The 27430-nt window shown below is 46.7% G+C and overlaps 1 protein-coding gene across 2 annotated transcripts in view; it reads left to right on the top strand.

Moving 5' to 3' along the window:
- Window positions 1-27430, top strand: part of KIZ (kizuna centrosomal protein) — a 2038369-nt gene that overhangs the window by 331359 nt on the left and 1679580 nt on the right. The gene's annotated exons all lie outside the window — the stretch shown is intronic.

The raw sequence follows: 27430 nt of genomic DNA, 5'->3' as shown, positions 1-27430 counted from the left end.
TGTAATGGCCATGCAGAGTGTAAATGGCCTCTATCATGGCAGAGATTCAAGTTTCTCCATTTCCATAGAATAAAACTCCAGTGGTATAAGTGGTATGCTGCATGCTCTAACCTATACCTCAAGGCATTTAATGCCCCTTGACAGTTTTCGTGAGATAGAGCCCCTAAAGACAGGTGCAAGCTATTTGTTAATAGTTTGGATTATAGCTGTCCCAAGTAAGTGATGAGCATTTTGATATTGCAAGGATTCAAACTGAATGAAATCTTGCTGCTTGCAAAGAAGCAGGATGGGCAGCTAATGTCCGTTAATTTCATGTACATAGCTGAAGTATGTTGCTTTACTTCGATCTACTCACTCCCACTTTTAGACAGTGAAAACACTGAGGCACAAGTAGCTAAAGTGTTTTGATAATGATCACATCATTCTATGAGTTGGAGTTGCCAGTATTATCCAGGTCGTTTTGTGGCAATTGCACCAGTAAACCCCCCCATTTGTAGACCACCTGAAGGAGGAAGTCTGTGAATTGTGAGTTCTTGAAGACTTTACCCATATTAAATAACTTTGTTTCCTTTATAGTCCTGCCTTCTTGAGATGGTAGGTTGAAGTTTAAAATGCTAAAGCGTCACAAATGATACAAGCCATGTGCCAAATCTGGGCACATTTGGTAACATCACTGTTTTTGTCATCTGCGACAAACCACGATGCCAGATGTTCTGGACCCTGTTTATCTTCTGTTGGAGATGGTCAGAATATTGTTGTTCTGTCTTACTGGCACCATTTCACAATCCGGATTCCTTACAATTCTTCTTGTTTCCAGGGTGTTTTTTAAGGTACCAAACAAATAGTAGTCATTCATCTACAAGTTAACAAATGTGGACTCAAGAGAATGAATGGTTCATCTGCCATGGGTAGCAGTCTCAAGTTGCAGAATGGGAGTGGAGATGGCCCTGGTGGATGGCGACTGACAACCACTCTTTGATAGTGACCCCAGAGGCTCCCCAGCCCCCTACACTTCCCCAACTTTCGTATGTCCCTGACCGTTCCCATTGGCAAATGTTTGACAGCTGTAGCGTAATGTAGAGAGTGGTGGCTGGTGATTTTTGTTAATTGGATGAGTGTAAATGTTTCCCGAATATGCAGGAGCGTCCGAGTGTAGGGAGGGAGTCCGAGCAAGGCAAGGTGGATTTGGGATGGTTCTCTCCCTCCCCCCAAAACTAATTAGAATATGCAGTTAAAATGGTCCATTTTCAGCACACTTTCTGCGAACAAGTGATAGAAAAACTGTTTACAGTGGGTTTTGTATGGTAACACATGAAAACAGCCTAAAGATGCATGTCATCAACAATTTACAGGAGCATTTTCCAACTCATTTTTCATGATGCTTTTGCACACAATATAATAATATACATGCCCAGACTGGACCCACCAATGTGGGCTAGTACCACATAGGAACTCTCATTATGCTTTGATACCCAGTAGAGCAAAATGTCCAATCAAAATGTTGATGACAATGCTCCCTTCACCCTTGATATGCATTGAAAAATGTGGTGCAGTAAAGCAACATGCCCAGATTGGACCCGGCATTGTGGGCCAGTACCAGTCAGAACTCTCATCATGCTGCCTTCCCCTTTGTGCCATTCAACAGTGAATATTTGTCCAGACTGGACACACCACCAGTTTGAACAAATATTCAACTCATCAGTTAAAATAAAAAAAAGTCCTCCTAACTGCCGTCCCACCTCCTCCTCCTCAACAAAACGCCTGCAGCCTAGATGGGCCACACACATCCTTATTTATCAATAATCATTCTTACAGCATTCATTCTTCATTCACATTGACACACACGCATCAGCATTCATCATTTATGCAACGTTCATTCTTAATTCACTCTCTCATTCACACACTTCTCAAATCTAGGTATTTGACATTTACTGTTGTGTCTCCAATTTAGGCGTTTTTCCCCACTTCCCAGGTATCTCAAATCTAGGTGGTTGCCATTTACTGTTGTCTCCAATTCTCTGCTGATAGCCCAATTGTGCCATGTAGCCACACTCTCCATTTAGCGTTTGCAAGGACCACCCACGCGTCTCACCTAGATAGAATTGTGAAGATTAGCCATACGGCACATTTGGATACATTTGTGAAGATTAGCCATGCAGAATTTTTAGATGCATTTGTTGAAGATTAGCCACGCCCCACACTTGGACTGTGAAATTAACCATGCGGATCACTATATAGAATTGTGTAGATTAGCCACTTAGAAGAATTTAGAGAGTAGCCAGTGTACTAACCACCCCGCTCCTGCTTCCTCCAATACACCACCAAACGCTATACACGCCCACTGGGATAGCCAACCTATTTTTTTTAAATGGTCTTTTTATTTATTATGTGCATATGGTTAAATTAACCTTTCACACTTCATTAAGACCATAAATAAACATAAGATTAATTACAAGCAAACAATTGTATATGGTTAAACACAATTAAAAAGGAAAATAATCTGACTATCATAAAGAAACACACGACAAATAGAGAGCACCTAAACACTCAAACAGTGTTTCACCTTTTTCCAAATGTAATATCCCCCTGCGTTAAGAACAAGAGCTTCTGCCCCATACAAAAGACTCCAAAATTGATACCATATATTACGATATGGCGCGCACCCCCTATCATACATAGGTTGGAGACTAGAACACTGGGTCAAGACATGTCGAGCTGTCTCCATTTCCTCACCACAAAACCTACAGGTTCTAAGGTGATGGGATATCCCCGTCCAAACTCCAGTGTAAGACAACACTAAAAGGATATCGAACTTGAGATATAGTATGAATTGCATCAATCCAGGGAAACAGTATTTGATCAAATAGCTAGGTGGGCTACTCATAGATAAGCCCTGAGGAGTATATTGAACGTATCTGGGACATAGTGCCAGTAAATCAGTAAATTGGTCACGGTCAAAGACTTGCGTCCTATCCTTTAGCCAGATGATAATCATTGAGGAAGGAACAGTACTTAAACCAATGTCAGAAAAAAGTGGATCATAACGGTTTTTAACAGCCCACGGAACCAAATGCTCCGGGAAGCCCTCCGTGCATGTATGACAGAGAGATTCAAGAGATTAGCCTTGCTACTTACTTCTAGCATGATTTTTGCCCAGAGTCTACAAACAAAAAGTTTCCACAGTGAGGCCAAAGACTGCAAGCCAAGCTCCAATCTGACAGCCTGCACAGATACCGAACAAGGCAAGCCCAGCAGAAAACGCAGAATCTTCACCTCAAGTCGTTCCAACAAACAGAGGTCTCCAGAAGTACCTCCAATGAGTACATAATTGCAGGGGCAATAGATTGTTTTTATGCCATCAATTGGGCCTCAATCGAACCCGCGCCCAATCGGTTGATAATGCTCCTAAGAGCAAGCCATTTAGACCATGCCTTTTTACAGACGCCCTCTCCCGTATGTGACTGATCTTTGAATGCCCGCACAGTCATACCCAGATATTTATATTCACCCACTTGTTCCAATGACTGACCGTCTATTTTCCAGATGAAATTAGGAGCACTGAAATCTCGCTTCCCAATGGTTATCATTTTTGTCTTGGAAATGTTCACCGTAAAACCGTGAATGCACGCATACGAGCGTTGTAGACCTTCGGCAGTACGATCAAAAATGACTGTGTCATCAGCATAGGTGATGCAGTGTATAACTTCACCACCAAACATTTAAAGATCGTAAGCATTCTGCAAAATCGGAGACATACAAATGTATATAAAGAAGGAGCAAGCACACAGCCCTGCTTTAGGCCTCTATTGGTGGAAATAGAGGCCCCCAGAATTAGATTGGGCTAGGTGAATCTGTACATCAGTATCCGAGTGCTGCAACTTTAGAAAACACTAGATGGAATCATCAATGCCCCAGTTCTCCAGCTCAGACCAAAGTCCCCCCCTTGAAACACTGTCAAAAGCCGAACTATAATCAATGAAGCACATATACAATGCCTGGTCTGGAACAAGTAGGGTGTCAGAGATTAGGGTAAGAAGAACCCATAAACCCATAAAGGGTGGCTCGATGAGTAGTTCTTCCTAAAACCAGTCTGACTAATATCAAGCAGGGCACAATTTTGTACCCATTACAGAAGAGCCTCATGTAACATCTTAGAAAACGTTTTTGAGGCTCTATCCAGCATAGGCAAGAGTCTGTAATTCTCAGGCAAATGCCGGAAACCCTTCTTGTGGACGTGTATTGGGACAGACTGTTGCCATGTCCTAGGGATGGAACCTGTTCTTAGAATGGATTGTATCCTTTAACGTATTATCACGATTATCTTTGACTTGTAATTACTTTAATTGATGTATTTTAAAATGAATCCTACAGATAATTGTATTGTAATGAGAGTTTATCATCTATTTTCAACAACTAGCTGATTGAATCTTTTTGTTCAATTCCCTTTCAACAGTCTGTACAGGCCTTGGAAGAAGAGGATTAATTCCTCGAAACGCGTTGCCACAGAAAATGGACTATTTTGTTTGTTTGCTTCTATCTGTATACTTCTTGTACATTTTGTACTTGTAAATTCAAAAAATATACAAACATTTATATTTTTCTAAAAACCTGTATTAAGTAATATTTCTTTACATATGTTTGACATTACATATATATACTGTGTCTAAACATTTGAGTAATTGGTTTTTGCCAACATTTGATAGTGTGCTGGGGACAGGAGGATTCCCCGGTTGAATCTTCGCTCTTTCTCCTTCCACGTATTCCTCCTCTTTGATAGACTCCTAAAGCAGTTTTTGTTTTGGAGGAGGGAATAAGAATATGCAAATATGCAAGAACAGTTGATGTAAAACCACCGCCCAAAACTCAGGAGCTCTCTTAAATATGATGTTACATAGGTCGTCTGGGCCTGCAGACCAAGAGGTGACCAAATTTTCTATTACCAAAAAATAAGTGTATATCCTTGACCAACTGCCCCACCAGCGTGTTAGTCATGGGCCTACAAACCAGAGTATGGGGAATTCCTCAGGGACCCAGTAATTGTCCTGAATAAAGGTCTCCCAACAATGCTGATCAACGGAACAAACTTCCAGAGCCCCCTCCTCAACTAGATTGGAACGAATTAAGTTGTTGAATTTCCTTGTTTCTTGTTCTTGGAAGAGTTTGTACACAGTCATCCAAGCAGAACTGGGGAGACCATTAGCATCTGGGTCTGCGTCTGCCAGAATGCCGGAATCCGTGATCGTTCCCAGATGCAGACCGGAGAGGCTAATGGCCTCCCCAGATCTCTAATCAGTGTTACCTTATAAGAAACATCTACAGGCCACACGCCTTAACTATCAGGCCATTAAGAAACACAACCTTGCCTCAATAAAGAACTTTGTGGGGTTGAAAAACTTGTCAGCACATTGAGCAACAATAAAGACCCAATGGCAAAAACTTAGAGCAAGAGTGTTCTTTATTTATTGTGACACAGCATTCTTGAGTATCTAAGACTACACATAAACCTGATACGCAGCGCCAATCTCACCAGATTCCCACAATAGTTTTCCTTTATTCATAGGATACACTGGTCATAGGCTGGGACAGGCTGTAACAAAACAGACCTGTCCATATGGATTATTTTAGCTATTTCCGAATGCTACAAGCTGTCCGGCAAGGAACCCCCAGAAGGCTTGAGAGTCCATTCCACTAGGGGCATGGCTACTTCTTCTGCTTTGCAAAGAGGTGTTCCTATTAAAAACATTTGTGAGGCAGCCACTTGGTCTACAGTTCACACTTTTAGTAAGAATTACTGCCTTGATTCCACTTTAAGTCAGGATGGAAGTTTTGGGAAGGCAGTACTTCATTCCTTTCATGGCAACCATTTATGACACAATTCTTACTCCCTCCTCCAAAATAAAAACTGCTTTAGGCGACCATCAAAGGTGAGGAATATGTGGAAGGACACAATCCATTCGAAGAACAAGTTCCTTACCCCTGGTAACGTTCTTTCGACTGGATGTTCCTCCCACGTATTCCTCATCACCCTTCCCAACCTACCGCTCAGTAGAATTTCCCATGTCATTTCAGCTTCCGCTTCTTCAGGGTCTAGTATGGTCAAGTCAAATTCACTTTTATGTTTTATGCGGGTAGTTCTACTTGAGGATGACACAGAAAAACTGAACTGAAGCCAATGGGCACTGCGTATATATACATCTAGTGGAAGCTGCGGAGTGTTAGTTTGTTTTTCGAAACTCGAAAATGGGCGTCGACACAGGGCGTGCCAGTAATACTATCCCTAGTGTGACGTCCACTGTACCCATGATCCCTCACACGTCTAGGACCCTCAGATAGTTTTTTTTCCGCCATACTTGTCGGAAGCATCCCACGGAATTCCCTGGCTTTAGCCATAATTTTGCAAAATAACATAATATTTCCCTGTTTTCTTCCATCCCCACGCTGAGGCACCGAAGTTCGAAGCTCGACGCCGGCCCGGAGAACAAAACAACTGTTGAGAGCTGCATGACAGACTTTGGGCCTCGGAAGGCCTCTGGCCTCGGCCCTACAAGTACGGAGAGTGGGGGGGTGGTACATACTCTACACATATATATATTTATATATTCCTACACACACTAGCCCGCTGCCACAGGGTGCGTATGGAGGGTACCCCTTTCCAATTTTGCCGCAAGTGCAACTGCAAGTACCCTTGGGTTGAAAGACACGCCACCTGTAACCTCTGCTTGCCGAGGGACCACCCCAAGGTGAACCGCAGAGCGTGTAGCCGGTTCAAGGCTCGAACACTAAAGGACCGTTCGACCAAACGTTGGGACCACCACGCCAGGCAACGAGAGGCCATGGAAGCGGAGGGCTCCTTCAGTGATGGCAGTGACGCCGTACTATCGGACGGTGAGGGCAACGTGGCGTCGAAAGACAGCCAAGTGCAAGTCCCCAACCTCGGAAGGTTGTCCGACAGGACAGCTATGGGGAACACACTCGGCGACACGAGCGCTACCCAGACCACTTCCACTAAACACTCGAAGTCCAACCGAGACTCGACGCGTGTGCCGAGTTCTCAGAAAGAGGCACACAGAGAACGGTCCACCGAATCGGTGTCCTCTGGGCATTCTCAGTCAAGATCGCCGCATAATACCCAAAAGAGGGCGGGAAGGACGCCCCTATCATCATCATCTGAGGCTCCCCCCGACAAGGAGAGCAAGAAGATCTACGGGTTGGGAAGGAAGGTAGCCTCTACTTCCGCCTACCAGGCAAGGATTGCCAACTCCACCACTCTGCTGGCGAGTTACAACTGCCACCAGTGGGAACAAGTTGCTGCACTCATCAACTCCGCACCAGAACCTTTAAAAAGCCAGTTGGCACAGGTTGCGTCGGAGGTGAGAGCCATGTCTGGTTGCATCCTTAAGGCAACCTTTGATGCCGCGGATAACGCCGGCAGGCTGATAGCAGAGAGCACTGTTATTAAGAGGCATGCTTGGTTAAGACAGTCAGGGTTTAAACCCGAGACACAAGCATCCTTAATAGGTTGAGCCTGATCTACTGTTTGGCAAGGCTGTAGAGGACGCATTAAAAAAATGCCAAAGAGGAGTACGAGACTCTGAAATCCCTGGGACAGTTAACCAACAAACCCCCTAATCAAAGAGGGAATGGCAATTTTCGTCGCCCATGTGGCCAAAATTCATAAAGAGGCTCCACTATTCTCAGGGGCAGGGTACACCATGGGGTAACAACCAGCAGTGTACCCAGAATTACAACAGGGGAAACCAGAGGGGTCGTGGTAAGGGTAGAGGCAGCCCCAGCAGAGGCAGCATGCCTCCCGCAAAACAGTGACGCCGCGATCAGGGTCCCTTCCCACGCATCTCCAGTAGGGGGACTCATTACCAACTTCACCCAAGCTTGGGAAGGGATCACATGAGACAGATGGGTGCTGTCCACAGAGTCCGCAGGATACTGCATAGAACTGTTAGAGCTTCCCCGAAACCACCCTCCACATCAAAAAGTACATTCCTTAGACCACCAGAAGATCCTCCTCGAGGAGATTGTCAATCTTCTAGCAAAGGACGCAATAGAACTCATCCCGAGACACCAGGTATATAAGGGTATTTATTCAACTTACTTCCTTGTGCCAAAAAAGATTTGACAATGCGCCCAGTATTGGACCTGCGCCCTGCAAACAAGTATGTCAAGCCCCAAAAATTTCGCATGACTACTCTCCAAGAGGTAATCCCCCTCCTAAAAAGGGGGATTACATGGCAACATTGGACATGAAAGGTGCTTATTTTCATATTTCCATGTTCCCAGCCACAGGAGGTTCTTGCGCTTCAAGATGGACAGTCAGCACTACCAGTTCAAGGCGCCGCCCTTCGGTATAGCCTCGGCTCCAAGGGTATTCACCTACGCAGGGAGGCAATCCCAGTGTACCCTTACCTGGACGACTGGCTCATCACGGGGGAGACCCAAGTAATTTGCAGATCAAACATTCAGAAAACTATTGACCTCCTCTTCGAATTGGGTTTCTCCATAAACGAGAAAAAATCAAGTCTGGTGCCAAGCACCTCCAACAGTTCCTAGGAGCTGTCCTAAACACGAAAGAGGGGTTGGCCTTTCCATCAGAGGAAAGAATTCGGAATATACTTCTGCAAATTCCTCTATATCAGGCCAGTCGCCAGATAACGGTGCGCAAAGCGATGCGTTTGCTAGGCATGATGGCGTCATGTATTTACCTGGTCCCCCACGCGCGCCTGTGCATGCGTCCCATGCAAGAATGGTTGGCGAAACAGTGGTCTCAGGCAAGTGGTCAGTGGGACGATCTAGTGGTCGTTTCGCCAACACTTGTACAAAGTCTTCACTGGTGAACAAGAGAAAACCTGTTAAAGGGGAAACCCTTTTACGATCCTGAGGTACAGGCTGTAGTCACAACAGATGCATCCCTGTCAGGGTGGGGAGCACACCTTCTTCACCACACAGCTCAGGGTCTCTGGTCTCACACAGTGGCCAAGAATCATATCAATCTGCTAGAGCTTCTGGCAGCATGGCTCCTGAGGTCATAGAGTTTGGACATCTCAATTTACCTCAGAGGTGTCTGGACATCCTAAAGGAATCTAGGAAGCCAAACACGAGGCACTGCTACTTTGACAAATGGAAAAGATTTGTTATCTGGTGCCAGAATAAACAAATCAACCCTGTTGATTGCACTCCTTCCACTATTGTCACCTACATGCTCCACCTGCTAGATGCAGGGTTGGTTTTTGATTCGCTCAAGGTACATCTGGCAGCGCTGTCAGCCTACACCACCTCACATAACAAGGTGTTGTGGTGGAAAGTACCAGTGGTTAAAGCCTTTATGGAAGGGGTAAAGAGACTCCACCCTCCAATTTCCAACCCACCACCAGGATGGGACCTTAATGTGGTGCTTGCTAAACTCATGCCCCCCCCCCTTTGAACCCATGCATAAAGCTAGTCTCAAACACCTGACCTATAAAACTGCCTTCTTGGTAGCAATTACATCCATAAGAAGGGTCAGTGAAATCCAGGCTCTGTCAGTGCAGGATCCTTTCTTTACTGTTCATAAGGATAAACTGGTTCTACGAACTCACCCTAGGTTTTCACCTAAGTTCATTTCAAAATTCCATGTCAACCAGTCCATTGAGCTACCGGCCTTCTTCCAAGAACCCAAGAGCTCTGCTGAGGTGAAACTACACACACTAGATGTGCGAAGAGCGGTCCTCTACTACGTAGACAAGACCAGACCGCTAAGAAAGATAGATCAACTGTTCGTCTCTGTAGCTACAGGCAGAGAAGGAGATCGCGTCTCTAAAGGTGCCATCTCAAAATGGATAGTCAAATGTATTCAACTGTCTTACTCCCTTTCAGATAAAACTCTGCCTTTTACGCCAAGGGCCCACTCTACAAGAGGCACTTGGGCCACTCTGGCTTTCATTGCAAATGTACCCCTTGACACCATTTGCAAAGGAGCTACATGGAGCTCTATTCACACCTTTACTCAGCACTACTGCATTGACACTCATTCCAAGATACTCAAGTGGGACAAGCGGTTCTAAGACATTTTATTTGCTCATGACCCTTCTCACATCCCACCTCCTTCTTCTAACACTGCTTTCTAATCTGTGCACAGCATGTGATCTAAGCAGATTCCACAAGCCTCAGAAGGGATACATTACTCACCGTAATTGTATTTCTGATGCTTGTTTCTCCTTAGATTCACATGCGCCTGCCCTTCCTCCCCTGAGAGAAGGCGCATGGATGCTTGTAGTCTTATCTATCTATCTGCTTGGATAATCTGTACTCGCACTACTCCTCATGCTACCTCATGTCAGAAAAAATACAATCTGAGGGCCCTACACATGTGAGGGATCATGGGTACAGTGGACGTCACACTAGGGATAGTATTACTGGCACACCCTAGGTCGATGCCCATTTTCGAGTTTAGAAAACGAGAAACAAACTGTAATACTCTGCAGCTTCCACTAGATGTCGGCCTATGCACAGCATGTGAATCTAAGCAGATACAAGCATCAGAAATACGATTACGGTGAGTGATGTATTTTATATATATTTATATATACCTTCGATGACATAATCATCGAGACGGAGGGCCTCGAGGGACATTGAGTCGACTGCATCGACGCACAGCACCCTCTGCCGAAAAAAATATTCCCAAGCAGCTGAAGCTGGATTTTGGAGATATCAAAGATGCGGAATATGTGGTAGGAACATCAGGTCGAAAGAACGTTACCAAGGGGTAAGTAACTTGTTCTTCCCGTATGGATACCATAGCCCAGTGCATGCAACCGACTATCTGCAAGCCAACACACACAGATGCCAGTTTCACTCTTCTCTCACTAACCAACCCCATCCTCTTTATTGCAAAGCCACGTGAGCGCCTGGAGACTGTCCTTGGGTGGTAGCGGTGCATGATATAAATCAGCATAACATAATGCAGATCGGCATTCATACGGAATTTATTCTTCATTCTCTCACATTCAGCCTTGCGCCCATACGGCATCCATACCCTCTCACAGAAACACATGTACCCAAACAATATAAACTCTCCGATTCACACACTCACTAGCATACACATGAACACACATTTTTTTCTCTTACCTGCAGACCCCTCTGGATTCCTGTCCACATGGACTCCAGCTGCTTTCTGTAATGAAGGTCCTCTGGCTCGCTTGCAGCATACAACAGGAACCAGGTTGAAGAGTACTTCCTGGCTCCTGTATATGGCCAATTCAGCCAGAGAGCTTTCATATTAATGCCCTTCTGGCTTTAGATCTACGGGCAGGTGCAAGAGCACCACCTCGCTCCTCATTCCGGCCTGTAGTACCCCAGCCTTTATCACCAATGGGCCATACAAGGCTGCAGAAGCAAAATACCCCAAGCCTTTTATGACTCATTGGGAATACCTGCTGGGGTACTACTGAACTGTCAAAGGAAAATCCTGTTTCCCTTTGACAGTTCAGTTAAAGCTGCTCAGGAACACTGCGTCAGCTGCGCAGCTGGGGGAGTGTTGAATGTTTTCACTAGGCTGGCTTGACTTGTCCAGAATTGGTGGCGAGTCAACTCCCCATCACTCATTATGGTAGAGGCACTCCTGACTGTAGAAGCCCAGAGAGTTGTGAGGGGGAATGTGATTTGCTTGTGGACCCAGGCCATGGGCATCCGCAAACCATACTCTAAGGTCCATGAACCCATGTTGTATGAGCGTTCAAGGATTGCAGACACCATTAGTAAGGAGGTCCGCTGGCTCTGCTCATAGCCATTTGTGAGCTACCATGGGATTCCGTGCAAGGACAAATATAGTGACTTATATGGACCCATGTCAATAGAAATCGGGAATAACACTGGTTGCAGGAACATAAGCCACACCCAAAGTTGTCTCAAAATAGCAGATACAGAGATTATGACCTCTGCTTGCGATACTGCAGGACAGTTCAATGGTCAGCTCAAGACCGATGAATATTTAGTTTTTGTACCCCATACCCAATCACTAATCACTGAACACATTCTTGCAAGGCATACAACTGAGTTTGGTCAGACAATCATATACTCATAGCCTAACCCCCCACATATTTAAGACTGGGGAGTTTCCATGGGGGTTTGTGTAAGTAATACCCCAGAGATTAGAAGTGCACGCAAGTGCATGGTGGTGTGGCAAGGATTTGGAAAGGAGAGCAAGAGGAGTAGAGGAAGTCGAGAGAAGGCATGGGAGCAGAGGAAGTGATGAAAGAGAAGAGTGGAGGAGGTGGAATGGAAGGAGGGGAGAGTGGACATGGTAAAGAAGAGAACATGAAGGGGATAGGAGGCAGAGAGGAAAAATAGAAGAGCAGAATAGGAGTTGGAGAAAAAGACAGGAGAGGACAGGGACAGGGGTGAGAGAAGACCAGAGGAGATGGGAAAGAGGAACAAAGGAATTTAGTAGATGGAATGGAGGATAGAAGACCCATGAGCTAAATGTAACAATAAATGCAGTGAAAACAGTAGGACTGAGTGAGAAAAGAGCAAAGGACAATGTGAGAAAAGTGTGGAAAAGGGAGTGGTGGTGAAGCAACACGTATCTGAATAAAGAGTGAGAGAAAAGGGATAAAGGATAGGCAGTACACAGGGCAGCAGACGGGAACATGAGAGCATTCCCATAACCGCAATCTTGGGGATAGTTCTACAGTGGTGGAAAGGCCTCATGTTACACCTACGAGGCATGGGCTGGAAAGGAAAAACAATCGAGGTTTCCTGCTTCTGCCATACAGGGGGAAGCCTGATTAACCACAGGGTTCACCTAGACTGAATGAGTCTGTTGCTTAACCCATGTCCAGAGAACCCAGGGCACCAGGGTGGGATAGTGACTGGGAAAGTATGAGTTCAGAAAGACCAATACAACCTCTTGATTAGTCCAGAACCAGCCAAGAAGTGACTGTTTTCTGCCCAGAAGGTGACCTACTTCAAGAACGAGGAAAGGTATCCAGGCCACACTTCTAATGAAAGTGTGTTTAGCTTATATACATGTATGTATCCTAGAATGCACCCAGGGGCTCAATTGAACCCTAATCTCCAGTTTTTTACACAGAATAAATAAAGGGGTGAACATATTAGTTTTGGCTACTAGGTGGCACCTACGCGCCACCTCTAAGCTAAAAGTACTGCATTGGAGCACAGCTAAGAGGGAGAAAGCATGTGAAAAGCGACACCTATTTTGTGGGTGTTTGGTTATTTAGTCACCCATTTACTGCACATTTCCATGCTAATCCCTATAGTCCTTCCCGCCCACTACCCGCCCCTCTGTGCTCAAAATACATCCTCCTGGGATCTCTTTAAGCCAGCTATATGCAGCAGTAAAATCAAACTTTGGCCTGCCAGTGTGATTTCTAAGCAATCTCCTGAGAATTAATGACTTAATTTCAGCTGTAAATCCACCACTGGTGTAATAAAAACTGCTTAACCAACGGTGCCTTCAGCTTCTTGATTTAGATCTGTTCTTTCCACTGAAGTCCTTTGTTGAAAACAAGCATTGATAAAGCCAACCATTTTGGCTTGTGTCTAGCTATTAGATAGGTTTTTGCCAGGCCCTCCTATCATAGTGCTACGTGACCACGCCATTTTCCACATGTTGCTATTTTATGGCCAATTAGTAGACCCCTGCTCCCGCTTTCCCAATTTTGCATTGGCCGGCCTCATTGGCCCTGCGCCCCACCTGCTAGTGAGGCAAAAAATCTGGGGATCATTTTCGACTACACTCTCTCCTTCTCTTCTCACATCTCGGATCTCGGACATCTCCAAAAAGTCCCACTACCAGCTGCACCTCCTCAGAGGTATTCTACCTTTTCTCACTTTTCCCCAAAGTCTCACCATCTCCAGAGCCCTGTTTCTTTTCTAGGCTTTACTACTGCAACAGCCTCTTTCTCAATCTTCCCACTTCTACTCTCCGTCCGCTACAACTCAACCAGAACAGAACCACAAGACTTATCCTTGGCCTCAAACCCAGGGACTGCATCTCTCTGATGCTGAAATCCCTCCACTGGATCCCCATGGCTGCTAGGATAAAGTTCAAGACCCTCTGCATAGTCTGGGCCAGGGCCGCACTATCTACAACGCTCTCTTCCGAAATACTCTCCTTCTAGAGCCCTCTGCTCGTCCTCCTCCAACTCTCTGCGGCTAAGCCGTTTTTCCAAGCAGAGATTTGGTTGCAGATCTTTATCCTCTGCAGGTGCCTCCCTCTGAAACAAACTCCCGGCCTCTCTCTGTCTTGAGCCGGAGCTCCAGAAACTCCTCAAGACCTTCGTCTTCTCTTCCTCTCTCCCTCTCCCTCTCCCCTGCTTACCTCTGCTCTTTTTATCTTCTGCCTCTACCCTCCCTCTCTTCCCTAAATCTCTTCAGTTTGTTGCTGAGGTTCTGTTATTTCGGCGCGGTATTTTTCATTGCAGGTTTTTTCATCGCCGTTTTTTTGTTTGAAAAACTCCATCGGTTTTTTTTTTTTGTTTGGGGGGGGGGGTTACCACCTCCAATCCCCCTTTTTTTTTTTTATTCCCTTACACCCACAACCATATATTTAATTTTTTAAACCCCCCCCCCGGAAAAAAAAAAAAGATGAGGTTTTTTTTCGAAATAAAAACGGCAATGAAAAAAACATGCGATGAAAAATACCGTGGTGAAATGCGTGTATACCGTTGCTGAATGGTCGCCTGGTTCACATCCAGAGCCTCAAAAGTCCCAGCTTCCCACCAATCTTTGCACTTGCCTCTGGGTTTCTGCACTATGTTCATTACTACTGCACTCTCAGCATACGTTCCATGGGACGGGTAACCTCTCTGCACTTAACCCAGGGCTCTGCTCGACCGGGCATACTTGTTCACCCACCCCACGCACATCCATCTGTACACTTGCATGACCTGAATTTACTAGGCTAGTAAGTTCTGTCCTGTTCCCCTTTGTCTCCCCTCCCTAGTTTGGTTGCGCCTGAAACACCTCATGCATTTACACTAGGAGAAATGCAGTTGGGCCTAATACGCTAGTTACTTTTTTGTTAGATCATTTGGGAACCTCAAAGCCTAATAATGACTACTGTATCCCCTTGCTCCCTTCCAACCTTGAAGCAATGTGCAAATGAACAATTACAATTTTACCATTATGTGTCACAGATCGCTACGGAAATACTCAGTCTCACAGATGGCTCACAGGTTTTTAAAAAAAGATTTTAATGGGCCCTTTGGCTGCCCCCCTCAACTAGAACAGGACCTCCTCCGTAACCCAGGCATCCCTGACCCCCAAGTTAGGAGATATTGTTTATTAATCCCTACTCTCTAGGCTCTTCCTTGTACTGGAGGTGAAGTCCTAAAGGCAGGATGCCTTCTCTGTCTAAACTCCCTCAGGGTCTTCCTAAAGTGTCCCTACACTATACAGTATTGGGATATTCTAAAGTGCTAGTGGAACATGCCGTACACACACTATGCTCAACTCGGTCTCCTTTCTTTCACAGCCACATATTCCTCGCCCTCTCACTTCCTGTTCTTTTTTTCTTTAATCTCCTCGTTCCAACTCCACCAGCATCCCACTCATTCAACTCCATGTCGTCGTCCTCTTTCCCTCTGAGGCCTCTCACTCCAACCCTCTCCTCCATCCTTTTATGTTACTTTCTTCACACCACTACTGCTCCATCCTTCACACTACTACGCCCCTCCTCCACACTAATATTAGTTCATCCCACTTTTTACTCAAACACCCTCCATTCATTCACACAATCACTACACATTCACTCCCTACACTACCTAGCTACCTTGCCGGCCAAGTGGCACAGCGAGTAGAGCGCTAGCTTTGACACCCTTGCAGAGCTTGCTAACACATGTTCGAATCCCGACAAGGCCAAACTCAGCCTCTCATCCTTCTGAGGTCGATAAATGAGCACCACACACCGTGGGTAATAATAAGCAGCGCTCAGATACCTGAGGGTTCGTAGCGCTATATAAAATGCCAAATTATTACTCTCCTAAACACATTCGTCAGTATTTCACGTGCACTTACAATGCAGTACAACTTGCAGTAACCAATTCCTCACCTGCTACAAAAATAGCCTCAACAATCAACTTAACCATCCTTCCTCCTGCTGGGCTCCTGGTCTGCCACCAGGGTCGTACTGGCGCATAAAATTGTCTCGGGCACCAATAAAAAAGTGTCCCACAGTTGTAAATGGCAATTCATTTATTTAGTGACAGAGTGGGTAGGACTGGAAGGGGAGGTGTTTGATAAAATGTGATGCAAATTGTGCCATTTTAAAGAATATTTTTTTTTGGTAACACTGGTCAAAACTACCAGCCGCATGGTGAATTAACTTATGAAACTGGTGCACATAGGCCAAAAAGTTTGGCGACAAAGGGGTCTGTGGCGTAGTGAGTGCGGATTACTCACCCTCCTGTCTGCAGCTGCCAGGTAACAAGTTGTGGGGAGTTAGCTTGCTCTGCGCTTCTTAGCCCTTCTGACTGTGCCTCTCCCCTGACTGCTTCCCCTTACCCCTGCGACCTGCCCCTCTGCCTTTGCTCCTGGGCCGGGAGCACACCTTCCCTGCTTGATTCCCACCTGTGCTGCCCCCTCCAACCCCTCCTTGAGTTCACCTCTCGCCCCTTCTATCCTGCGTCCTCCCCCTGTGTGGTTCCCCCACATTCCCAGATCACATGCTCTCCATGCCGCTTCCATCCTTGCCTGTTTGCGCTGTGCGTCCTCGGCTTGTGTGGTCCCTCGCAATCCTTGATCGCGTGTGCTTCCGCGCCCCTGCCTTCCTTGCTACGCTTTCGCCTGTGCATCCTCAGACTGCGTGGCCCCTCACAATCCTTGATCGTGTGTGTTTCACCGCACCTTTCATCCTTGGCTACGCTCGCACATGCGCATACCAGCCGGCACAGTTCCTCGCAATTCTTGATCTCTTGTGCTGCACGCCCCTTCGACCCTCGGCTACGCTTGCGCCTTCGCAATCCTTGATCGCATGTGCTTTGCACCTTTCCATCTTTGGCTCGCCTGCACCCACGCGCCCACTGCACATCCTTGCTCCCCTGCAGGTACCCTTTTTTTCTCCTCCCAGACCCTGCTGCTACGCTTTGTTGCTCTGTGTTTCCTCTTGGGCCCCTTTTTTGCTAATTTCACTGTTCCTGTATTTGCTTTCTTCATCTACTGTTATTTGACCTGCCTTCCTCCATTTGTTTTTCACTCTTCTCTGCTTGTTCCCTTGATCACTGTTCATCATCCAATTGATCACTGTTCATTTATCTAGTCCTGCTGGTTGTTCCCTGTTGTGTCCTTCTCTTTCAGGTTCCTTCGTTTTGCTGTATACTTGTACTGCCTACTTCGCTATAGTTTTGTTCACGTTCTCCTTGGGTTCCTTTGATTGATCATTCTGTTCTAGCCCCTGCTCTGCCTAGTTGTTCCCTTGCTGTGTTTTTTTCTTTCAGGTTCCCTTGTTCATACTCTGTTACTGGTTTGTTTTTACTTCTACTTGACTGCCCCTCTTGTCCCTTTTGCCCATCATCTAGTTAGCTTTTTTAATATTTTACTTAAGTGTTCTTGTCTCATTCGGTCTCATCTGCTTGCACCCCTCCTCTTGTCCCCTTCCCTAGTGTCTCCCCTTACCCTTACCTTGTCACCTCCCCCTCCGCAGACCCCTCTTCCCGCACCTCTGCATCCTCTATGGTGCTCTCTGTTTCTCTTATCTTCTCTAACTGCTACGCTATTGACTACCTGTCCTTCTCAATAGGTCTTGTAGGAAGAAGTTCAAAAAGGATATCTTGGTCTGCAACCAAGGCCTCCTGATCGCTGATACCTATACCAGTGCTTCCTACAGACAGACCCTTACTGACATCCTCTTTGTCGTTCCTTCGCCAGACCTATGGAATCCACATATTGTCTAAGTACTCTCTCCTTTTTCTTCCTCTCCCGTTAATGGTGGCACCCGGCAGGAGGCCCTCCTGGCCCCCTTCCAATCCTCTAAGATCATCATTAATGTTTACCTAATTGGCACCGTCTTGGTCCAAGGCCCTCAGGCCAACCTCCTCCTCTTAGATAGATGCTCATACGCCCCATCAACTTCCTTTCCTCTCCTGCTGTCCTTTCTCTCCCTTCTCCGGCTCCCTTGCCTCCTTCCTCTGCCACCTCTCTGGCGCACTCTTCCTACTCCTTGGCTACTTTGCCCACTTCTGCCCTCCCTCGGGCATCTTCTACACTTCTGCAGGGAGTACCTCTGACATGTACCCTTTCCCAGAAGTTTTTCATGGGTGGCAACCTTCTCCACATTGCCACTCTCAACTCTCGCTTAGCTGTCAAACACTCCTTTGACATCTGCCGCCTTCTGGAAGAACTTGACCTTGATGTTCTCAGTCTCACAGAGACATGGTTCATGGTCAGCTCTGTCGCGTGTTTTGACACTCTCCTCCCTGATTGCTACAAGATCCTCTCCGCGCCAAGATCCAACGGTTCGGTGGGGGTGTAGCCTTGATCTTCCCGGAGTGAATCCCTGCCTCTATCATTCCTATGTAGGCCTACTCCTCCTGTGAATGCCTGGGTTTGCAGGCTCTCTCTCTCTCTCTCTCTCCTGGCCGCTCTCTCACTGTGGCCACTATCTACCAGCCACCTTGTCAGGTAACTTCCTTCCTCTCCTATTGGGCGGACCTCTCCTCCTCCTCCCTCCTGCCCGCGACCTCAACTCCTCCTCCTTGGAGACATCAACATCCACCTGGATGTTTCCTGTCCCTCCTCTGGACTCTTTCGTGACCTTTGCGACTCTTTCTCTCTCTGTTCTTCCTTAGGGCCTGACTCACTCTGCAGGGCACACTCTGGATGTTCTGATCTCCTCGGACCTCCCCCTCACTAACCCTCTCACCATTCCTCTCTCCTGGAGTGACCACTTCCTCCTCTCACCTCTATTTCTCTACCCCTCAGGCCGAGCCTACCCCCCACACAGCCACCTACCTTCTCCATCCAGAGCGCTTGCAAGTGAGTGCCTTGGCCTGTGACCCACCCCGGGCCAGCTTGTTAAGTTTGGGCCCTCCGGTTAATTCCCTGCGGCACCTTACTCTCCTCTCCCTCCCTCCTCCTCCCCCCCAACCCCCCCCGGAGCCTGATTGGGCAGTGCCCCTCAAGCTTCCAGGCCTACCTCGCCAGCCGCCTCCTGTGCGCTCTTTCTCCATCCAGAGCGCTTGCAGGTGAGTGCCTTGGCCTGTGACCCCCCCCGGCCTCCGACTAGTTCCCTGCGGCCTGCGCCACTCGCATTCCCCGGAACCTTTCTCAATCCCTCTCCCACACCGCCCCCTGGAGCCTGATTGGGCAGTTCCCCTCGAGCTTGCTGGTCTACCTCACCAGCGGCCCCCTGCAGCTCTTACTCCACCCAGAGTGCTTGCAGGTGAGTGCCTTGACCCGTGGCCCCCCCGGGCTAGCTTCCTAAGTTTGGGCCTCCAGTTAATTCCCTGCGGCCCGCACAGCTGCATTCCCCAGCACCTTCCTCTCCCTCTCCCACCCCGCCTCCAGAGCCTGATTGGGCAGTGCCCCTCAAGCTTCCTGGTCTACCTCGCTAGCGGCCCCCTGCATTCTCTCTCCATCCAGAGCGCTTGCAGGTGAGTGCCTTGGCCTGTGACCCCCTCGCCCCCCGGGCCAGCTTCCTAAGTTTGGGCCTCCAGTTAATTCCCCGCGGCACATGCCGCTCGATTTCCCTGGTACCCTTCTCTCCCTCTCCCTCCCTCCTCCCGCCTCCTACCACACCAACAAAGCCTGATTGGGAAGGCCAGGATTCATTACAAACCAGACCAGGGCAGCCCCTGCCTGGCAGCCCCTGCAGCTAAGAGCCCCAAGGCCAAGGGTGGCTCCAACAGAGGCAGCTCCAGGAAGTAACAGCAAGTGTCCGCAGGGGAAGCCAGTGGCCAGCCGTCAACCATAAACTACAAGGACCAGTAAGGTAGGAGTGGCCTGGATCAGGAGTAGAGCAACTACTCTACCCTAGAATCCGAAACCCATACTAAGCAAGATGATTACTCCCCACTGCATCCCTCTCCCTCACCCTCAATTTAGACATATGTAATCATTGTTTTATTGTACTAATCTGACCTGCTAGACACAGATCTCCCCACTTCTGTATAGACCTGTACAGGTCTCTCATATTTTGCAGGGGTTCTGTCTGCCAACTGCATTGCATGATATTTACATTGCATCAATAGCCTCTCTCCGACTATACAGGTCTCTCCAGTTTTGCAGGGGTTAAGTCTCCAAATTACATTGTGTAATATTTAGATTGCATTGATAGGCCTCTCTCCCACTATACATGTCTCTCAAATCTAGTAGGGTCTCTCTGTCCAGATTGCATTGGGTGATATTGAGATTGCATTGATAGGCCTTGCCCCACTATACAGGTCTCTCAAGTTTAGCAGGGGTTCTGTCTCAAAATTGTGTTATATGATATTCAGATTGCATTGATAGGCCTCTCTCCCATTATAAAGGTCTCTCAGGTTTAGCAGGGGTTCTGTCTCCAAAATTGCATTGTATGATATTTAGATTGCACTGATAGGCCTCTCTCCCACTATACAGGTCTCTCAAGTTTACCAGGGGTTCTTTCTCTAGATTGCCCTAAGTGATATTTAGATTGCATTGATAGGCCTTGCCCCCACTATACAGGTCTCTCAACTTTAGCAGGGGTTCTGTCTCCAAATTGCATTGTATGATATTTAGATTGCACTGATAGGCCTCTCTCCCACTATACAGGTCTGTCAAGTTTACCAGGGGTTCTTTCTCCAATTTGCATTGTATAATTTTAGATTGCACTGATAGTCCTCTCTCTTACTATATAGGTCTCAAGTTTAGCAGAGGTTCTGTCTCCAAACTGCATTGTATGATTTTGTTTTCTTTTTAGATTGCATTGACAGGCCTCTCTCCCACTATACAGGTCTCTCAAATCTAGTAGGGACTCTGTGTCCAGATTGCATCAAGTGATATTTGGATTGCATTGATAGGCCTCCCCACCACTATACATGTCTCAAGTTTAGCAGGGGTTCGGTCTCCAAATTGCATTGTATGACATTTAGACTGCCTTGATAGGCCTCTACCCCACTATACAGGTCTCTCAAATTGTCTTACCAACTCATTCTCAAGTGAGACAGAACCCACCAGTGAATTACAGTGGAGTGGCCGATTAGGGGCTCACGCCTCATAAAGCACCAGTGAATTACTGTGGAGTGACACTCTGATTAGGGGCTCAAGCCTCACAAGGCTTAAATCCTAGCTGCGCCCCTCAAAGTTACTCTTCAACTAGTACATGTCCTCCTTTAACCTACATGGCTAACTCACCGCAGTGAACCGCGCTCAGGGAGACAAACACTAAAGAGATCCACCGATAATGCCCAACTATACAACCGTTAACCACCTCTCATACCCCTACCAAGACAGCGACTGAACGAATAGGCAACATCAGCTGGAAATACCACCTACAGACCGAGCCCAAAACCGGTAGCGGACAGCCCTCCACTCCCAGTACTACGTCACAAGACAACCAGACCAATACAGAAACAACTGTACATCAGCAAACAAAGACTAAACAACTTTGAATCTTATAATGCCTCGAAAATGACCCACCCCCAGGGAAAGAAAAGAGAAGAAAGAACACACTCTGGAACTGCAACAAAGAACCACTACTACAGAACACACCCCCACAGACAGGAACAATAATGGAACCTACACTGAGAGAAGACACAGATCCCTCTACCTAACCCCATACCTCGCTGACAACTGGTCACCAGACCAAACCAACCCAACGCTAAAAGCAGCAACATTAAACAACTTAACAAAAGCATGCAGAAGATGGATGAACACCAGAAAGAACAAACAGGTGCAATAACACCTTACATCACCAAAGCAAGAAGAACCTCCAATCGACAACCACAACTCCTGGAAGACGAACCCGATGAAAACAAAAACCCAAGACAAAACCTAGAAGAACTATTCAAAGACGCAGACAACCCGAAACCTCCACCTCAACTAGATCAGAAGAAGACGACCCTAACAAGAAAAGCCAAACCAAACTACACCTCCAAACTCAACTGCAATCTTATAAACGCAAGATCCATGTCAAAACACTCTACAGAGATCTTCGACCTACTTGATGACAACGGCATTGACATCCTATTCATCACAGAAACATGGCTGGATGACAACTACAAAATCACACTCCAAAGCTGCCTTCCAACCAACTTCAAATAAACAGGAAAAACAAAAAAGGAGGAGGCATTGCAATAGCATTCAAAGAACACCTGAAAATAAAAACAGACGAACCACTCAACATCCTCAACTGTGAATCCATGGTTATACACCTAACAGCAAGCCCAAATACCAACATCACATTCATCCTGGTGTACAGACCACCGACATATGATACATCCTTCGTCGACAACTTCATAGAAGCCATCACCAACAAGGCCATCAACGACGAACACCTAATCACCCTGGGGGACTTCAACATCTGGTTCGAAGACAGTCACGCCAACTCCCAAAACTCACTGATTGAACAACTCACTATCTTGAAACCACTACAACTAGTAAAAGGGGCAACACACTCGGCAGGACACACCCTGGACGCAATCTTCGCCAAGGAAAAACTCATCACCACGCCACCGCCGATACAAATACTGTGGAGCGACCATCTCATCATCCCATTCGTGATCACTCTGCCTACTAAAATCTGTACCCAACCTCATAAACTCACAATCATTACAAAAAGAAACTGGAAAGATGTCAAAGAAAGCAACCTATTCGTACAACTGGAGTTAACCAAACCCTCAACTACAGAACTAGAGCTAGCTGACCTAGACGGGAAAGAGGAGCTATTACACAAATGGATTGCAGATACAATTGACCAGATCGCCCCAGAAAAACCATTCACCCCATCAAAAAAGAGCAATGGCAAAATGGTTCACCCCACTATTAAGCACAATGGAAAAGGAAAACAAAAAGATGGAACTGGAATGGAGGAAAGAATACAACCCAGACAATAAAACACTGTTCAAAAAAACAAATCCGCGCATACAAGAAGGAAATTCAAAAGGCGAAGAGAAAGCATTACGATGACAGAATCACCAATGCCACCAACACAAAAAGAAATGTTTAACATCATTAAAGAAATGAGAAACCCACCAGGCTGTGACAACACCCCAACCCCCTCAGAGAAACTATGCAACGACCTGGCAGACCACTTAAAAAAAAAGAAAAATCAATGACATCCGACAAACCATTCAACAGAGACCAACCACAACATCCAACCAAACGAACCCAACTCAGAAACACAGCACAAACTCAAAAACATTTCTGAAATACCAGTAGAGGCATTCGCAATGCTGGTAAAACACAGCAAGAAACTTGTTCACCCATGGATCCCTGTTCCCCAGATATCTACAAATCAATCCTCGCACAAGGAACGCCAGCAGAATGCTACAGAAACCTTGTAAATCTATCACTAGCAACAGGAACTGTACCGAGGACTTTCAAATCAGCATATATCAGACCACTTCTCAAAAACACAAGCGGCGACGTAGAAGACCTCTCCAACTACAGACCGATCTCAAACATCCCCTACCCGGCAAAACTCCTGGAAACCTACGTATACAAACTAACCCAAGAACACGTAGAAAAACACCACCTGCTAGACCAAGCTCAAGAGGGTTTCAGACCCGCAAGAGGAACGGAAACAGCACTACTATCCATCTGGGAGGACCTTACAACCAACGCAGACTCAAACAGAACATCAGCCCTTACTCTGCTCGACCTCTCCGCATCCTTCGACACAGTTAGCCATGACACCCTAACAAAAAGACTAGTAGACACAGGCATAACCGACACAGCACTACGCTGGACTAAATCATTCGTAGCAGACAGAACAAAAACTGTATGGATTGAACCCTTCAAATCCACCCCACGAGTTAACGACCGTGGAGTGCCACAAGGATCCTCAATATCACCACTGTATTTCAACATCTACCAGACCCCAGTTATCAGAATCTTCAAGAAATACAACATCACATGCTACAGCTACGCAGATGACACTCAAATCTACAAAATTAAAGATACCCAAGCCAATCATTCAACCGTAATCGACTGTCTAAAAGAAGTCTTCAACTGGATGAATGCCAACAACCTGAAAATTAGCCCAGGAAAAACTGAAATCATGATCATATCCAAAGACCAAGAGATTGAAACCGCCATCCCGTGGCCAACGGAAATCGGAACCGCACCATCACCATCTAAAGTAGTAAAAAATCTGAGAGTCCTGGTGGACAACACCCTAACCTTAGAACCACAAATAAATGCTGCAGTCAAGAAATGTTTGTTCCTCCTCCACACGGCAATAAAAATCCTACCTTTCCTCTCCTTCACACACAAAATACTCACTATCGTCACCCTCATCATGTCAAGAATTGACTATGCAAACAGCCCCTACCTCGGAATACCAGAATACCTCCTGAAGAAACTACAACGGATCCAAAATACAGCAGCCAGACTACTCCTCAAACTAACCAGAAGAGACCACATCACTCCTGCCCTAAAAACACTACACTGGCTCCCAGTAAAACATAGCATCACCTTCAAAACAATGTGCATAACGCACAGGGCAATCTGTGGACAAGGAGCAGAATTCCTACAAAAGAAAATAACAATCTACAAGCCAACGAGACTCCTCCGGTCAAGCAACGAAATCCACCTGAACTAAAACCATACCTTAAGAATAAACCTGGAAGCACCGCCTTCTATCACTTAGCCGCAAAAACCTGGAACATCCCAAAAGATATAAGAAACGCCAAAGATCACCTAAAATTCCGAAAATTACTAAAAACCTTGCTCTTCAACACCTCAGACTCAAACTGAAAACCGAAACAACAGAAAGGAAAAGAATGACTAAACTGGAAAGGACACAGACAAGCTCCCAGAACTGACTGAGGAGCACTCAAATGAACCTGGACGGGTGACGCCGGGTAGAGTGGAACACAGGCGACACCCATGGAGATGGAGTCAACAATCCCACCCAACATCTTCACTCGCCCCTTAGCTGCTTCTAGGCACCAGAGTGTTGGGGAATTGAGGAGATATTACCAATCGCCACACCAACTAAGTAGTGGACACTGGCAAGTGCACTGGCCATGTGGGTGGCAAGGAAGGACATGTGGGGTTGTGAGGGAGGCTGGTGGAGGTTGGAGCGAGATGTGAAAGGGACCTTAATTGCCAGACGGGCCAAGATCAGACCAGAGGCACAGGGTGCCCCCGCACTCCATCTGGAGAGATTACGCAAGCCCAACAGGTCAATTCAGGATAGAGACGCCAACTAACCAATTCCACTAACAATTTCCGCCTCTGCTTACACCTCTCAAACTCCAAACCAAACACAACCACAAACCTACAGCACAACATACCGCACAAACTTCACCACACTGCAACAACAAAACAAAAAACACACATAGACTTGCACACCAGTACACGACGACTACAGGCCGCAAACACCCCAGGCCCAGCCAATGGACCCACCGGGCTGAGGCCGCCAACAGCACATCACTGCATTCTTGCACTTTTCCAGCTTCATCCCACTAACTCACCCTCCCTCCCTCTTTCAGAGCCACCAGAGCACCAGGGGACCACTCCGGTGGTGATAGTGTGCGGTACAAATGTCCTTTAACATTACCTTCTCGGTCATCCGACCCATGAAGCGTGTGTCAGTTGAGGCTTTCGCCGCCACTTTCCCTCCCCCTCCTGCACCTCTGGCTGACTCACATCCTGACAGCCCTTTCCAACCTCCACTTTTCCATCTCTGCCACTCTTGATGTACTTGCCCTTGTCATGAGGATCCGCTTGAAGCCCAAAGCCAAGTGCAATTCTTGGTACGACTCAGACCTTGCGTCATCCTTAAACGCAAGTGTAGGGTGGCTGAGAGGAAATGGCTGGAATCTTGTACATCCTCTGACGAACTGGCCTGCCACCTGCTCCAAAGTCAATACTGACTCTCTGTCTTCACTAAGAAGAGAGCTCACATCCAAGCCCGCGTCTTTGCGGCATCTAACAACTTGGCCAAACTCTTTAAAATCTGCAAGAAGCCGGCCAATCCTGCTGTAGTCTCTACCTCTTCTGTCCCGTCCCAAGCCCTCTGCACGGCCTTGGCCTCACATTTCGTCACATTTCGTCTCTGAAACCAAGGACATTGTGTCCTCTCTCTCATCCTCTCCTCCTTCTCCCTCTACTTTCTCCTCTACCTCTGGCCTTCCTGCGGCCACGTCTCCTCCTCCCTTCTCTGGCTTTCCTCTGTTCAGCCCGGACGAGGATTCTAGACGAGTCTGATCTATGAAAGTCTTGTCAAAACAAGTTCTTTCCTATTCATCCAAAACCATCAAGGACCATATTGACGCCCTCACTCCAGCCTTGGCTGACTTTTACAATCACTTTTGCCACTGTAACCTTCCCTTCCCCCCTGAAGCACTCTCTTGTGCACCCTTTTCTTAAGGAACCCTCAGCCAGATTTCCAATACTCCTTTCCTGGGCAAACCCTTGGAAAAGCTGGCCATCTCCCAGTTTAATATTCACACTGAATCTGTTGGTTGTCTCCACAACCATCAGTCTGGCTTCAGAGCAGCCACAAGCACGGAAACTGCTCTCTTGAACATCCGTGAAGACCTGCTCTCTACCACCCCCCCCTCAGATGACTGTATCTAAGACCAAATCTGGTGTACAAAAATTCAAGATGCCCTAGCCAACAAAATTACAATGCTCCAAAAGAAAATTGCTGACAAAAATCTACTCCTTCCGTCACAAGATAACATCCAGAAACAAAACCCCAACCTCCCTAATCTGCCTCAACGATTTAAATTTACCTCCGTTTCCACCCAAGAAGTAATAAAAATCATGGCCTCCTTCAAACCTTCAAACAGCCAAGGGGACGCATGCCCAGCCACTGTCATAAAAGATGCAGCATTCATACTTGCCCCTTTTATCACCTCTCTAATCAATACTTCTTTCCGTACCTGCTCTGTACCTACTAATCTGAAAAACACTTGGGTTCTCCCTCTTTTGAAAAAACCTTCCTTGGTCCCCAGTATACCCACCAACTTCAGACCAATAACCACAGTCCCATTCTTGTTAAAGATTATAGATATAGCAGCCTATAATAAAATACAAAATTATCTTGAGATTAATAAATCACTCTGTCTCCGTCAATCAGGCTTCAGGCCCCAACATGGCATAGAAACAGCCTTGGTTGACCTAAAACTCCAGATCGATGATCTAAAGGATAAAGACAGCTGAGCCCTCCTGCTCTTGTTGGACCTGTCGGCTGCCTTTGATTTTGTTGACCATAAGACTCTGTGTAACCATCTCTCTACAAAAGCCCATTTTTCACCAGAAGCCACATTCTGGATTAACTAATTCTTAA

The sequence above is a fragment of the Ambystoma mexicanum genome, chromosome 4q (assembly GCF_040938575.1).
Source record: "Ambystoma mexicanum isolate Mex_15411 chromosome 4q, UKY_AmexF1_1, whole genome shotgun sequence".
Classification (NCBI taxonomy): Eukaryota; Metazoa; Chordata; class Amphibia; order Caudata; family Ambystomatidae; genus Ambystoma; species Ambystoma mexicanum.
This window is presented reverse-complemented; position numbering and strand designations above follow the sequence as displayed.